Here is a 15,118-nt window from a genome sequence, read left to right on the forward strand (position 1 = left end):
ATGATAGGAACATTGAAGGGGAGGAGCATAATCATATCTTTTGGGAAATGAAGGAAATGCATCCTAGAAAAGCACTAGCTTGCCCAAGTTAACGTAGGTCAATGGGAGATTTGGGATTGGAACCTGATTCTTGACAGCAATGACCTTTTCCCTAAGTCCTTGGAGGGCAGCTTCACCTTAACTTCTACAATGTCTTGGTGGGTTTGGAGGGTGCCTCTCAGGAGAAAAGGCAACTTTAGGGTTTATAAGTGTTTGTTCTTAGAAAAAGACTATTTGAGGATGGGTATTCCCAGTGCTAGCCATCGTACCATTCACCAAATCTTCTGTGTGCTCCCCAGCAACTTGAAGGTGTGGGGGGTCATACAGCCAGAGCTGGCTGATAGACTCCCAGCAGAAATGAAGAAGGGGAAAACAAACCCAGCTAACTTAGCAAGGTCACCCCACAAAAGCTTGAGTGCTTGAAGGCAGGATAATATCTTACCCAAAGGGTGTTATTTTTCTTTTAACTGGGAGGCAGGGTAGTTAGCTCTGAGGCATTCTTTGCTTTATGCTGGCTTGGGAATCTGGTTGTGAGGATGTGTCCATAGGAGATAGCTGCATGACCTTGAAGAATAGACTTAACCTCTTGTTCCATAACCCTTCATTGACAGCATGGACGAAACCCAAGTCTGCCTTTGACTTGTGTTATTTAAAGGGATGCACATGGAAGTGTTCATTTCAGTGCCTAATACAGAAGGGAATGTAGAATGAAACTTAAGCTTCTCCAACTCTATTAAAGACACCACATTAGGCTTTTCAGATGTTGGAGGAATAACCTTGATCTGCGTCTTTAAGACAGTTGTCACATCACATTGCAGAAATTTAGTTGCACAGGCAGGGAAAGTATGTGTACCTTGTGCATCATACCAGGGAACCCTAAGTTTCTGCATCATCACCCTAGCTCCTGGAGTCCTCTGGGGGGATGGTGGTGGAGGTTCCTCTCCAAGGAACAGAATCAACTCTGGTTTTGCATTTAGAAAGAGACTGCTGTTTTGACCTTGGGTGTGTGACAAACAGTGTGAATAAAAGGTTTCGGCATACCTTAGGGCCATGGTTGAACTTAATGAGCACTCTTCCTTGGGAAGAGAACACATCTTACAAGGGAAAAAATAATAAAACACTACATAAAAATCTGGCTCCAAATAAATGGATCACATACTTTGGCTCTACTAACTGCCTAGAGAAATATTTATTTATTAAAGAAACATCAAGTGTTCTACTACTGTGAGCTGGCGCTGACTGGGGAGGGCGGGTGCAGGAAGGCAAGCCTAGTGTGGCCATGGAGTGTCGCTTGCCTGTTGTTCAGTAGCTTATTGTCTAGCTTTGTCCTAATCTCCTATTCCCAGCGCAGGGACACTTAAGAATTCTTACAGAGGAGGTACCATGAGAAGTGTCCTAGATTTTACATTTTGGAGCTGAGATTAAAACTTGTATAATTGGCTTTTGCTCAGTTCAATCTCAGTTTTAAAACAAGTAGCTTGAATGAGGAGCAATTCCTCTGTTCCTTTTCATGTGGGGTAATTTTTGATGACCGTGTTATTTTGAGAGAAGATGTTGCTGCCTAATCCAGCTGGCCCTCAAATCGTGACTCTCCTGCCTCAGCCTCTTAAGTGCTAGGGTTACATGTACCACCAGCTGGAGGAGTTTTTTTGAAAAGATTTATTTTATTATTTTCATTTATGCCTATGTGTGTGTTTGGATGTGTACATGCTGGTACCTGAGGAGGTCAGAGTTTTCAGATCCCTTTAGGACTGGAGTTACAGGTAGTTGCAGGCAGCCCAGCATGGATACTGGGAACTAAAACTTGGGGCCTCTGGAACAGCAGTGCTTTTAAACATGCAGCCATCTCTCCAGCCTTCTAGGTGACTTGTTTTCAAAGGAAAGTCAGGGTTCCAGCCCCCATCCTTTTTCTCCCCCCAACCCCCCCCCCCCCCCCGCAAAGCAGATGGCAGGGGTTTGCATGTAGAGAGAAGTAGCATTATCAAGGGCATAGAGCACCCTGGTGGAACCTCCTAGGAGTGTGGGAGGGATTGCTCTCATGCATACAGCTGTTCAGCCTTCTCAGTTCTGAGCTTCTTGGGCTTGGCTGTGGCTGGCAGGTTGCACATCCTGCTAGTAAGGGCAGAAGCTCCATCTTTGCATGCTGCTTCCCCCTGAGTCTACCCCTCTGGAGCTGGATGGGTCAAAGTCACCAGTAGGAGTGAGTATTGTTTACAAAGAGAGAAAGAAAAATGTATTGAGTTGGCCGGGAGGCCCAAATAGTTTTCTGGGAGGAAACTTAGAGTAGAATCAAAGCTCATGGTCACCCTCTTCCTGCAGGAGCAGAAAACACTGTGGGGCTTCCTTGCCATCACCTTCATAGATGCTGACAGTTATCTTGCTGACAAGTCTTTTTTCCCCCTGCCTCTTCTTGAGCCTTCAGGAAACACTGAGATAGAGCCACAAAGGACAAGGCCCTTGGAAGAAAATTGAATTGTTGACTTTAAAGTTTTCATTACTTCTTTGCGAACTCTATACATTTTTATTGGTTCCCCCTACTTTAACTTTCCCCAGTTCTACTCCCACCTCCTTATCCACCCAACTTTGTGCCCCCAACAAAAAGCCAAAACAACCCAAAAACCCAACAACAACAACAAAATCCTCCATCGAGTCTAGTTTGTGTTGGCCTGCTTTTAACAAAGAACTGCTGCCAAGTAAAATGATTTAGTGAAAGTATCCACAAAGAGGTCATTAGAAGGGCTTGTTCCTTTGTTTTGTGTGGTATACCAGAGCGAGTACTGGGAAGGATTGATTGTAACCAGGTGAGGTTAGTGAGAGACGCTAGAGTAGATGTAATAGTTGTCTCACATTACTGTGACAAAATACTTAAGGTAGCTAACTCATAAGGCAAATTTTTTCTTTGGGCTACATTTGGAAGGTCAAAGGCATGGTGCTGTGGTAAGGGAGGCATATGTTAGTATACCATCATGGAAATGCATAAAGGAGCAAAATGGTCACCTCTCAAGTTAGAAGACCAGCAAGGTTTCATAATCCATTTCAAGACCATTCCCCAATGATGTAAGCACCTCCAAGTTCTCTCTTTGAAAGGTTCATTCACCCCCCCCCCCAATAATGCCATCCAAAGACCAAGCCTTTAGATAGGGAGCTTTGGGTGCATAGCCATATTCAAATGCTACACCAGAGTTGCAGGGTCCCCAACAGATATCCTGGCCTCTGCTGCATCTGTTGCTTATGGCCTCATGGCTGTGTGAATTTGGATGCATTCTTCTCTCACCTAACTGTAAGAGGAAGGCATTGGAGAAGCACGGTTGAGTCCCTGGGAAACCATTCATTTCAGTGGGAGCACGTTGATCAACTCGATCATTCACAGACATTTTTGGTCCCTGATCCTCAGGGGTTCCCCTCTTGAGCTAAGCTCTCAGAACCAAGGAACCCAGGTCATTCTTCTATGGCAACATTGAAATGGCTTGGGTTGTTCTTCTCTGCATAAAATGACCATATACAATGAAGAAAGTGAAGCTGAGACTAGGGTTCATTACTCCCTACCTCCTGACTGATTTCGGTGTGATTCAGTGGTTCTGAACCTGTGGGTCACAACCCCTTTGGGAGTCAAATGACCCTTTCACAGTTATTTACATTATGATTCATAACAGTGTAAAATTACAGTTATGAAGTAATAATAAAATAGTGTTATGGTTGGTCACCACACCATGAGGAACTGTATTGAAGAGTCACAACATTAGGAAGGTTGAGAACCACTGGTGGCCAGTTGCTTCGTGCTTTTGTCATTGTGACTTCCCTGCCATGATGGATGTACACTAGAACTGTGAGACGGAATAAGCCCCGTCTCCCTTCACTTGAATTAGTCATGGCATTGCGTTACAGTGACCATAAAGGAAATTAAGATACACCCAAATCTTTTCCTCGTAAATATTCTTATGATTCTAAATTCATTCAAGTCAGGAAGATTAACCATCTCATCCTGACTGAACATCCAGTCCCCACTCATTGTCTCCTCCTTCTCCCTAAAAGTCCTTCCTGCATTAGCTTGCATAAAGTCTTGCATTGGGCCTTGCTGAACTTAGACCCAGGCCCTTTTTCATACACAGTGTGAGCTACTGGAGGGAAGGTGGCTACAGGTGGATCTTTCTCTAGCATCATCCTTGCATGCTCGGCATGGTTTCTTTCAGAGGGAGACTTGGGTACCCATGATCTCAGGGGTTGTAGACCTGGGAATCAGACCAAAAGTGGAACTGTGAAGAGGCTTCTGGGGGCTAGAGGAAGGAAGGGTGGCAGGTAGAGGTAGCTAGGAGGAGATATGCATGCCTTCATCATTCAAAAGGCAAGGCCTTCAGTGCCCAGAAGATGGTCTGAATGGATTTGTTGTTCCTGGTAACTGTAGCCCATGCCCTTCCCTACACATTCCTGATGCTCTTCTATGCCTTCGGGGGAGGGATTTTTATTATAATTCAATTTCATATCAATTAAAAAGGCCAGGGCTGTCATACATGCTGTCACTCATGTGCAACATGGCTACGCATTTGTTTTTTTGCTTTGAGTTTGCCAGTGTGCTCTGTCCAATAAGATAGCTGCTAGCAATAGGTGGGGGTTTGTATTTAACCTAGTTAAGATTAAATACAGTTTCCAAATCTAGGTTTTCTAGTTGTGCATAAGCTGATTCTCAAATATGTAGTAACTAATGACTGCCCTATGTACAATGCAGATAACCAAAAACACAATCTTTATAAAGTTTCATTGGCTATCATCTGTCTATATTGTCTGGCTTAAAACCCTGACCCCACCACTTACTTGCTATGTATTCTTGGATTGATTTCTTAGTTTTTCAGTGTTTCGTGTCCCTCAATTATAAAATAAGACTGCCATCGTCACTATGTGGTAAAATAGGTTCTGATAAGATCATTAGAATGATTAGTTATAATTGCCAACTTGACCCAGCCTAGAGTCTTCTGGGAGTCTCGGTGAGGGATTGTCTAGACTAGGTTGGCCTGTGGGTATGCCTATGTGGGAATGACTCAAATTCATTTGCTGATGTGGGAAGACCCAGCTCACTGTGGGTCTTGAAGTCTATAGAGTGGAGAAGATGAGCCAGATAGTGAATATGTATCCATTCCTATTTTCCACTCTTGACCGAAGGTGTGATTTGACTAATGAGCCCTGTTGCCATGACTTCTCTGCTCTGATGGACTCTGCCCCAGAATTGTGAGCTCAAATAAACCCTCCCACCTTAAGTTGCTTGGGATATTTTGTCATAGCAGCAGAACTGAAACTGGAACAACAATTCATGCAAGTGAGTGGCAGAGTACCACGGGAAATCATCCATCTCAAATCCCTTCTACTACCACTGATAGCTCTGGTAGCAAGCAGCAGGTACCTCCTCTCAGACACTCACTAAATGCAGGAACAGAGTTAAGAAGGAGTTAGGTCTGTATGCCCTATGGGCTCTGTTGTGTCAAGGTCCTTGGAGTACGTGCAGTGACTTGGATCTGCTGTTGACCTACAGGACGCTATGATTTGCTTACCTTTTCTGCAAGAACAGAAACTTCCCTGGTTGTGGGCTCCCCGCCAAGGGTGAACAGGGACTGACCTTCTCCGAGTCTCCCTCCTCTTTTTTCCCACACCGAAAGCATAGTTCCTTTCAAAAGGAAGTTTGTTTTCCCTGTCCTGGAAATGTCAGGCTCCCCAGAGGGCTGGAGGGTGGATGGGTCTCAGTCAAATGTCTCTTCCTCTGATGCAGTGGGCGTCCCCCCTTCTCTGGTGGATGACATCAGCTGAGCCGTAATCAAAGAGCTTAGGCCTGACTCACAGAGCACTGTGAGAATTGACTTCCAGGGCATTGGTGTGGGGGAGGTGGAGGAAACGGCCCTGGCATGTGAATAACTTCCTGACTTGACTCAGTTTCAACTGCATGAGGCATTGTTCCTGAGCCTTCCCTGAGCATCTGTGCATTGCCTCGGGACTCCTTGAACTAATTCTTTGCAGGTTTATAGAGAATTTGAACATTGTACGTCTGCCCTGGGCTTTCTAGGGTCACTGCATAAGGACTGAAGAGAACTGACCTGCTCTGAGAGGAAGCCAGATACTCGGTTTAATGTGTCCCGGTACCGGTCTCTGAGTTGTAAGGTTGTTTTTCTATTGAAAGGAGTTGGTAGATTTCCGTGCCTAGAGCTGACTCATGGAAGCCAGAAGCCAGTGTCTGGGGCTACAGGAGGCATGCATAGCTTCAAGGGTTAATATTGACTTGCTCTGAGAAGCAGAGAGGTGTCAGCTGTTCCCAGAGTCTCAGCCATCTAGGCTCCCTTGTCATTATAACTTATTGTTCCACCAACTTCCTTTCCCATTGGACAGAGTCTCAAGGGTGGACCTGTCTCAGGGCAGGGCTTCCAGAAGCGGTCCTAAACGGTGCTCCGACACGTGTGCTGGGATTTTCCCAGAGCTCCGGAGTATCTCCTTGGCAGCTGTCAAAGAGCCAAGCCCAGCCCTGTCAATGTGTGATCTGTCTCCCACGAAGCCACTTTCCTGGCTGAAGCACGGTAGCTAAACCACTCGCCCATGCCCATCAACTGGTCTCCGAAGCTCTATCCTGATTTCTGGGACAGACAGAGTAGAATTTTAACACTTGGTGTGCTAGGCATGCTTTTTTGGATACACTGACTCTTTTTTTTTTTTTTTTTTTTTGACAACTGACATAATTTCAAGATTCCAGCAAATTAGCCACAAAATATAGAAGACCTCTTTAAGTAGCTTCACCAGGCAGTGAACGTTTCCTCCATTTGGGTGTTCCTCCAATTAAAAAAGTCATGGTAAAATACATATAACACAAAACTAATCATCAAAGCCATGTTTAAGCACATACTTTAGCAGTATTAAATGCACGCATGATGTCTCACTACCATCTATCTCTGCCAATCTCCATTTATTTATTTATTTATTTATTTTTGAAAACTAAAACTGTACTCATTGAACAGTGTCTCCCCACTTTTTCTCCATGTCAGTCCCCTGGTAACTACGTTCAGCCTCTGTCACTATGATGCCAACTACTTTAACCTTGCTTGTTTATTTGTTCTATCATTTCTTTGTCTCTTCTCCCCACCCCCCACACTTTTTGAACTTTGAAAGTAAATTGGAGGTACACTCGTCTTTTCATGCCGGCACATGCCAGGTGCTATTCCCAAGAGTAATGATGTTTTCCTACACAATTATAGTTTAGTTACCTAAACAGTGTTCTTCCTCCCTCCCTCCCTCCCTCCTTCTCTCCTCCCTCCCTCCTGTGTGTGTGTGTGTATTTGTTTTTCTGAGACAGGGTATCATGTAGCCTAGGCTGGTCTTGAACTAACCATGTGGTGGAGAATGACCATATATTATTGACCCTCCATCTTTCAACTCATGCTATGCCTTAGTTACTTTTCTATTGCTGTGGAGAGACATCATGACCAAGGCGATTTATAGAAGAAACCATTTCATGGGGACTTACAATTTTAGAGGATGAGTCATGACCACCATGGCAGGAAGCCTGGCAGCAGGAAGGATGGCAGTAGAGTAGTAGCAGAGAGCTCATATCTTGAGACAACCACAAGATAGAAAGAGAAAACTAACTGGGCCTGGCTTGGGCTTTTGAAACCTCAAAACTCACTCCCAGTGACACACCTCCTCCAACAAGGCCACACCTCCTAATCCTTCTCAACCGGTTCCACCAAATGCAGAGCAAGCATTCAAATATATGAGCCTATTGGGGCATAGCCTCTTGGGCATATGTCTACCCATTATTCTCTTCTAGAAGCAGGTTTTGGTGCAGAATCCAAACCAAAGAAATTCTAACACAAAATTAAATGTAACCTGTGTATCCAGAGTGACGTTTAGGGTTGTTGTACACAAAATGAGAAAAAGTATAAGAAACTATTTCTTTCCTAGCAATGGAAAGAAGACATAAACATACAAAGTAAGAAAAAAAAAGTCAACAAATGATTTAAAAAGAGCACATTGGTTGGTATCTCTCAGTCTTCTAGAAAAAAATAATTTTGAATACTTTTGAAATAGCTATCATAAAATTATAAATTCAATATTAATGTAATTGCTCAAACTTTAATTTTTATTTTGTATCAATTTTCTGGGTAATTGTGAAATTGTTTCACAGTCTTGAGGCAATTGCTGGTAAAATCTTGATTGGATTTGATTTTTCTTTTCATTACTTTCATCAAGCCAAGTATGGGGCAAGGAATTATTCTTTATTTTAGAAGATAGAGCCTTGAATCCAGAAGTATAGGAAGCTTAGTCTAAAGATCACTTGTAATCTGCATTTAAAAGATTCATAAATGACTGTGTTCTGATTATTTTTGTAACCCCATTCTTCTCAGCGAGGGTGCCAGGCACACACTGGGTGCTTATTATGCATTATAAAATGAAGAACAATATGCTCTCTTGGCTTAAAAATATGAGCATAGACCACCCTACATATGGAGTGTGTGTGGGGGAATGGGATGGGAGAGTGGTTGGGAGTGGGTCATGGGAAGCTGGGAGAGAGGGAGGGAGGAAGGGACAGAGAGGGAACTGGGATCGATATGTAAAATAAGAAAAAAAAAAAAAGGCTAGTAAGCCAAACGCCCCCCCCCCAAATATGAGCATAGATTTATCTCCCAGGGTGAGGGGCAAGAGCTTTAGCTGCTTCATCTTTACCTTCATCATGACTGTGGCCATCATCTCCTTATCTTCACCATCACCATCATCATCATCATTTTTGCCATCATCTTCTCCATCACTTTCATCTCCACCATCATCATCATCTCTTCTCTTCACTCTCACTTTTACTTCCCATTCACCTTCCACCTTTAGTTTCATCTTCATTTTTATGTTCAAGAGAAAAAGTGCTGTGGAAGTCTATATATCTGTTCATTTTTTGCCAGTTCTCAGTTATCTGGTGAGAGTGTGATGAAAGGAAAGATGTCTGGAATATGATATGCGCATCCTCCGACTTTGACTCCTGTGCTGAGTGGCATGGTCCTCCACATAACTGGGCAGAATCTTTCAAGTTTAACAAATTTGTCTATGGTATTTTAAATTGAATATGATCCAAGATATGGGACAGTTGTAGTGTAGTGCCTAATTAAGAAAACCATTTGAAGAGTACTGAAAGATCACAAGATGGTGATCTAGAAAGGAGATCTTGAATGACAGGATCTCAATTATGGAGTTCAAGGATTGATATTTAAGGATGAAGGGTGAATGAGAAAGTTGAGTTTGGGTGAGTATGGATGTCAGGCCATGGAATGTAGCTTGTTTATACCTACAGTGGGACTGCATGTGTAGTCTTGAGCATATGGGCATAGGATAGAGTTGATACAAAAGAGTTCTATAAATGTCCATTCCAGTGAACAACAGATTGTAACATAGAGCCATAGTATTTGTATCTTTAAATCCACCAGAGAACCTCTGAATCAAAGACACTATTGACATTTTCATCTTCTAGGATTTGTAAGGACATATGATACATGTATACATGAGTGACTGTACCCTGGGTAAGATATCAGCTCCCATCCTGAACTCATAAATCCAGGAGGCTAAAGGTCACAGACTCAAATTGTGAGAATGAGTCCCTGCACTGTGGTTGTCAGAAACCTTAACTCCTCAGCTTCCCAACCTTATTCCTCATGTCATTTCACCATCCAAGCAGGACCTGTCCCCACTCTGCCTTGAACTCTTCTCAAGACTTTCCACTCCAGCCAGTTTTGTTTTGCTCACTCTTCTAGTCATGTGAAGCCATGGTATCACTAGTGGCTATCACAATCTCAGCCTCATGGCCACCTTCCTCTTCTATTTTATTCATCTCATAGTCCAACAATCAAGACCTGAAATTCATTGGTCCTAAACTGTTTCCCTGCCCTTCATCCCTGTCTACCTCAGTTTCTTCATCACCTATTTTAAACTCCCATACAATTGCAGTCTTTGCACAAGCCCTTTCCATTCTCTCACTTCGTCATTTTCACTTGGACAAACTACAGTCTTGGTCACCTTCAGCCCTTTGCTTGTTTAGCAACTGTGTCTGTGCTTGTTGTCTGAAGGAAATATATTCACACTGACTGGCCTTTAAAATCCTTACCTTGAATCTAAAATGAATCTATTAATGCTGATAAGTGATTTTCTTTATTTCATTCTTGGTTAGTTCATATTCCCTCTCTACAGTCTATCACAAACACTCTAATCCCAAACACTCCTTCCCTCTTAACTTTTAAGTTGAATTTTGTCAAAGTCAGACATGTGCAATGTTTTAACAGTGAGCACACAATGTAAGTTGTGCAACAACAACAACAACAAAAAACCCAGTAGTTCTTTGCAAAATTTTAAAGAGATTTATTTTTATTTTAAATTATGTATAGGTGTGTGTGTGTGTGTGTGTGTGTGTGTATGTGTGTGTGTGTGTGTGTGTGTGTGTGTATGTGTGTGTGTGATAGTACCTAGGAATCCAAATCAGTTCTCTACCTACAAGAGCAATACATGTTCTTAACTGCTGAATTCCAGCCTTCCTTCCTGATATTTTTCCTCTGCTAAATTTTCTTTGTAACTGTAACTAAGCCTGATACATTTAATCTGGAACACAATGGAAAATCTATGATATATTGTATAAATCCAGTAGTCCATCACTATTTTTTTTGATTGATGCCCACCTTTAGTAATAACCTTCCTCTGTCATAGGCTAAATTGATTTGTTTAACCAGCATTGCTTCCCTAGGGATTCATTCTCATTTTGTGGACTTCTCTCTCTTGTTGCCCAAATCTTGTAGCTTTCTCCTTCCTACTTAACTGTTCTGTACTTCCTGGAAAAGGTAACTGGGAAGACAATCTAGAGGCATGATGAATATCTAAAATCTTAGCTTCCCATATCTATATCTATATATCTATCTGATAGTTTAGCTAGGTATAAAATCCAAGATTAGCATATTTTTCTCTCTATGATAGTTTCTAGGTAACAGTATTATTAAGGATGTTAATGATATTAATGCATATTTTGTAAATGAACATTATTTTTTAACTCTTCTAATACTTTCAAGTTTTGTTGTGTGGTGAACATTTATTTTATTTTTTTTTTTTTTTTTTTTTTTTTTTTGCATATAGAGTATTTTTTATTTAATTTTATATAACAAAGTCCAATTAAATGAAAACAAACATTTATACACAATATTTGGGAATTTGGGCGTCGTTCTTTCCAAACTACTTCCTGCTGGTAAGGGGCGCTGTCTTGGGGGATTCGAAGAAGATTCAGATATCCTAGCTGTAGTCTGTAGGGCTGTTTTGTCCAGCTGTTTGGAATGTAGGATCAGCTTGTACTCTGTTTCAGGCGGTCTGGTGTGATCAAACCACATTAGTCTGGAAGGAATCCACATCTTTTCATTTTCTGTGGAAACAAAAATAGAAATACTTTTCCCCAGTAACTTGTTCTTCAACTTAAATTTTGGAGTCAAAGCGTTTTTTTTTTTTTTTTTTTTTTTTTTTTTTTTTTTTTATTATTATTATTTTACATGTCGATCCCAGTTCCCTCTCCCTCCCTCCCTCCCTCCCCCCAAGCCCTCCCTCCCTCCTTCCCTCCCTTTTGTCCTCTCTACCCTCTCCCATGCACTCTAAACACCCTCCCCTCCCAACCCCCCACCACAATACAATATGTAGGGGAATGCCATCCAGTTGGGGTCATGTAGATCTGACAGGTCCTGTGAAGTAGGGACTAGGGCTTCTCTCCTATCTCTAGAATAAGGCAGTTATCCCTCCATGGGGGATATGTTTGCAAAGTCCTTTTGTGCACCAGGGATACATCCTGGCTCCACTGTCTGAGGTCTCTTAGACTGCTCAGACCTTCTGGCTGAGACCCATATTCAGGGGAGTCCGAGTCAGACCCCCTGTTGGCTTCCCAGCTATCAGTCTAGTGGCCCTTAGCTCCTCCTTGTTCAGGTAAGCTGTCTCTATGTACTTCTACCGCATGGTCTTGTCCTCTCCATCTGCTTCTGGGTTCTAGTTTGACTCAGTGTTTATGTATGGGTGTTTGCTCCTGTTTTCAACAGGCATTAGTTGAGGACTCCATGGAGAAGTTAGTTGTTGATCTCACTCTCCGGGAAGGGCATTTATGATAGCCTTTCCACGGAAGCTGAGATTGTTAGTTGGGAGCAGTCTTGTAGTTCCTTCGACCTTTCTTTGTGTTCAACTTTATCTTCAAAAAAAAAATGGCCGGCTCCTTTGTTCTCTCCCCCCCTCCCCCCCCCCTCCCTCTTTTCCCTTTTCTGGGTAGGTAGGCCGCTCGCCGCTGGGGGCGGCGCCCCCCCCCCCCCCCTTCTTCTTCTTCTCCTTCTGTTCTCCTGGTGTGGGGCGCCCCCGGGGTGGGTGGGGGGGGGGGGGGGTGTGGGCTCGGTGTGGTTTGGGTGGGTTTATATTTTTTTTTTTTATTATTTTTTTTTTTTTTTTTTGTGTTGTGTGTTGTGGGGGGGGGGTTGGCCCCTTTTTTCTTTTCTTCCTCCCCCCCCCCCCCCCCCCCCGGTGATCATTTGATCTAGGTCTAAAATCCATATATGAGTGAGTACATACTGTGTTCCTCTTTTTGTGACTGGGTTACCTCATTCAGGATGGTTTCTTCAAGTGCCATCCACTTGCCTGCGAATTTCAAGATACCATTATTTTTTTCTGTAGAGTAGTATTCCATTGTGTAGATGTGCCACATCTTCATTAACCATTCTTCAATTGAAGGGCATCTAGGTTGCTTCCAGGTTCTTGCTATTACAAATAGTGCTGCTATGAACATAGTTGAACAGATGTCTTTGTTGCATTGATGTGAATCCTTTGGGTATATGCCTAAGAGGGGGATTGCCGGGTCCTGTGGTAAACTAATTCCCATTTTCCTGAGGAACCGCCATACTGATCTCCAAAGTGGCTGTATGAGTTTGCACTCCCACCAGCAGTGGAGGAGTGTTCCACTTTCTCCACATCCTCTCCAACATAAGTCATCACTGGTGTTTCTAATTTTAGCCATTCTGGCAGGGGTAAGATGGTATCTCAACGTTGTTTTGATTTGCATTTCCCTGATAGCTAAGGATGTGGAGCATTTTCTTAAGTGTCTTTCAGCCTTTTTGATTTCCTCCATTGAGAATTCTTTCTTCAGTTCTGTACCCCATTTTTTAATAGGGTTATTTGGTGTTTTGTTGACTAGTTTCTTGAGTTCTTTGTATATTTTGGAGATCAGCCCTTTGTCGGATATAGGATTAGTGAAAATCTTTTCCCAGTCAGTGGGCTGCCGTTTGGTCTTGTCAACTGTGTCCTTTGCCTTACAGAAGCTTCTAAGTTTGAAGAGGTCCCATTTATTAATTGTTTCTTTCAGTGTCTGTGCCCCTGGAGTTATGTTCAAGAAGCGGTCTCCTATACCAATTTGTTCAAGGGTACCTCCTACTTTCTCTTCTAAGAGGTTCAATGTGGCTGGATTGATGTTGAGGTCTTTGATCCATTTGGACTTGAGTTTTGTGCATGGCGACAGACATGGGTCTATCTGCAGTCTTCTACACACCCTCATCCAATTGTGCCAGCACCATTTGTTGAAGATGCTGTCTTTGCCCCATTGTATCATTTTAGCTGTTTTGTCGAAAATCAGGTGTTCATAGGTGCATGGATTAATATCAGGATTTTCAATTCGATTCCATTGGTCTACCTGTCTATTTTTATGCCAATACCAGGCTGTTTTCAGAACTATAGCTCTGTAGTAGAGCTTAAAGTCAGGAATGGTGATGCCTCCTGATGTTCTTTTATTGTATAGGGTTGTTTTGGCTATCCTGGGTCTTTTGTTTTTCCATATAAAGTTAATTATTATCCTTTCAAGGTCGGTGAAGAATTGTGGTGGGATTTTAATGGGGATTGCATTGAATCTGTAGATTGCTTTTGGTAAGATTGCCATTTTTACTATGTTTATCCTACCTATCCAAGAGCATGGGAGGTCTTTCCATTTTCTGGTATCTTCTTTAATTTCTTTCTTTAGAGTCACAAAGTTCTTATTATATAGATCTTTTACTTGTTTGGTAAGCGTTACACCAAGATACTTTATGTTGCTTGTGGCTATTGTAAAGGGTGATGTTTCTCTGATTTCTTTCTCTGCCTCTTTGTCGTCTGAAAAAAATAGGGCTACTGATTTTTTTGAGTTTATCTTGTATCCTGCTAGTTTGCTGAAGGTGTTTATCAGCTGTAGGAGTTCCCTGGTAGAGTTTATTGGGTCGCTTATGTAAACTATCATATCATCTGCAAATAGAGACAGTTTGACTTCTTCCTTTCCAATTTGGATGCCCTTGATCTCCTTTTGTTGTCTTATAGCATTAGCTAGAACTTCTAGTACGATATTGAAGAGATATGGAGAGAGAGGACAGCCTTGTCTTGTTCCTGATTTTAGAGGAATTGGCTTAAGTTTCTCTCCATTCAGTTTGATGTTGGCAGTTGGTTTGCTGTATATTGCTCTTATTATGTTTAGGTATGTTCCTGTTATCCCTGACCTCTCTAATACCTTTATCATGAAAGGGTGTTGAATTTTATCGAAGGCTTTTTCTGCATCTAGGGAGATAATCATATGGTTTTTCTTTTTCAGTTTGTTTATATGGTGGATCACGTTGATAGATTTTCGTATGTTAAACCATCCCTGCAATCCAGGTATGAAGCCTACTTGATCATGGTGGATGATTTCTCTGATGTATTTTTGAATTCGGTTTGCCATTATTTTATTGAGTATTTTTGCATCGATGTTCATCAGGGATATTGGTCTGTAGTTTTCTTTCTTAGTTGTGTCTTTGTGAGGTTTGGGTACCAAAGTTATTGTGGCCTCATAAAAAGAGATTGGCAATAAACCTTCTGTTTCTATCTTGTGGAACAGTTTGAGGAGTAGTGGCATTAGTTCTTCCTTGAATGTCTGGTAGAATTCTGCACTGAATCCATCTGGCCCTGGACTTTTTTTGTTGGAAGGCTTTCGATGACTGCTTCTATTTCATTTCGGGTTATAGGTCTATTTAAGTTGTTTGTCTGTTCTTGATTTAATTTTGGTAAGTGATAGTTATCCAGA

Source organism: Phodopus roborovskii, unplaced genomic scaffold (assembly GCF_943737965.1).
Source record: "Phodopus roborovskii unplaced genomic scaffold, PHOROB, whole genome shotgun sequence".
In the NCBI taxonomy this organism is placed as follows: Eukaryota; Metazoa; Chordata; class Mammalia; order Rodentia; family Cricetidae; genus Phodopus; species Phodopus roborovskii.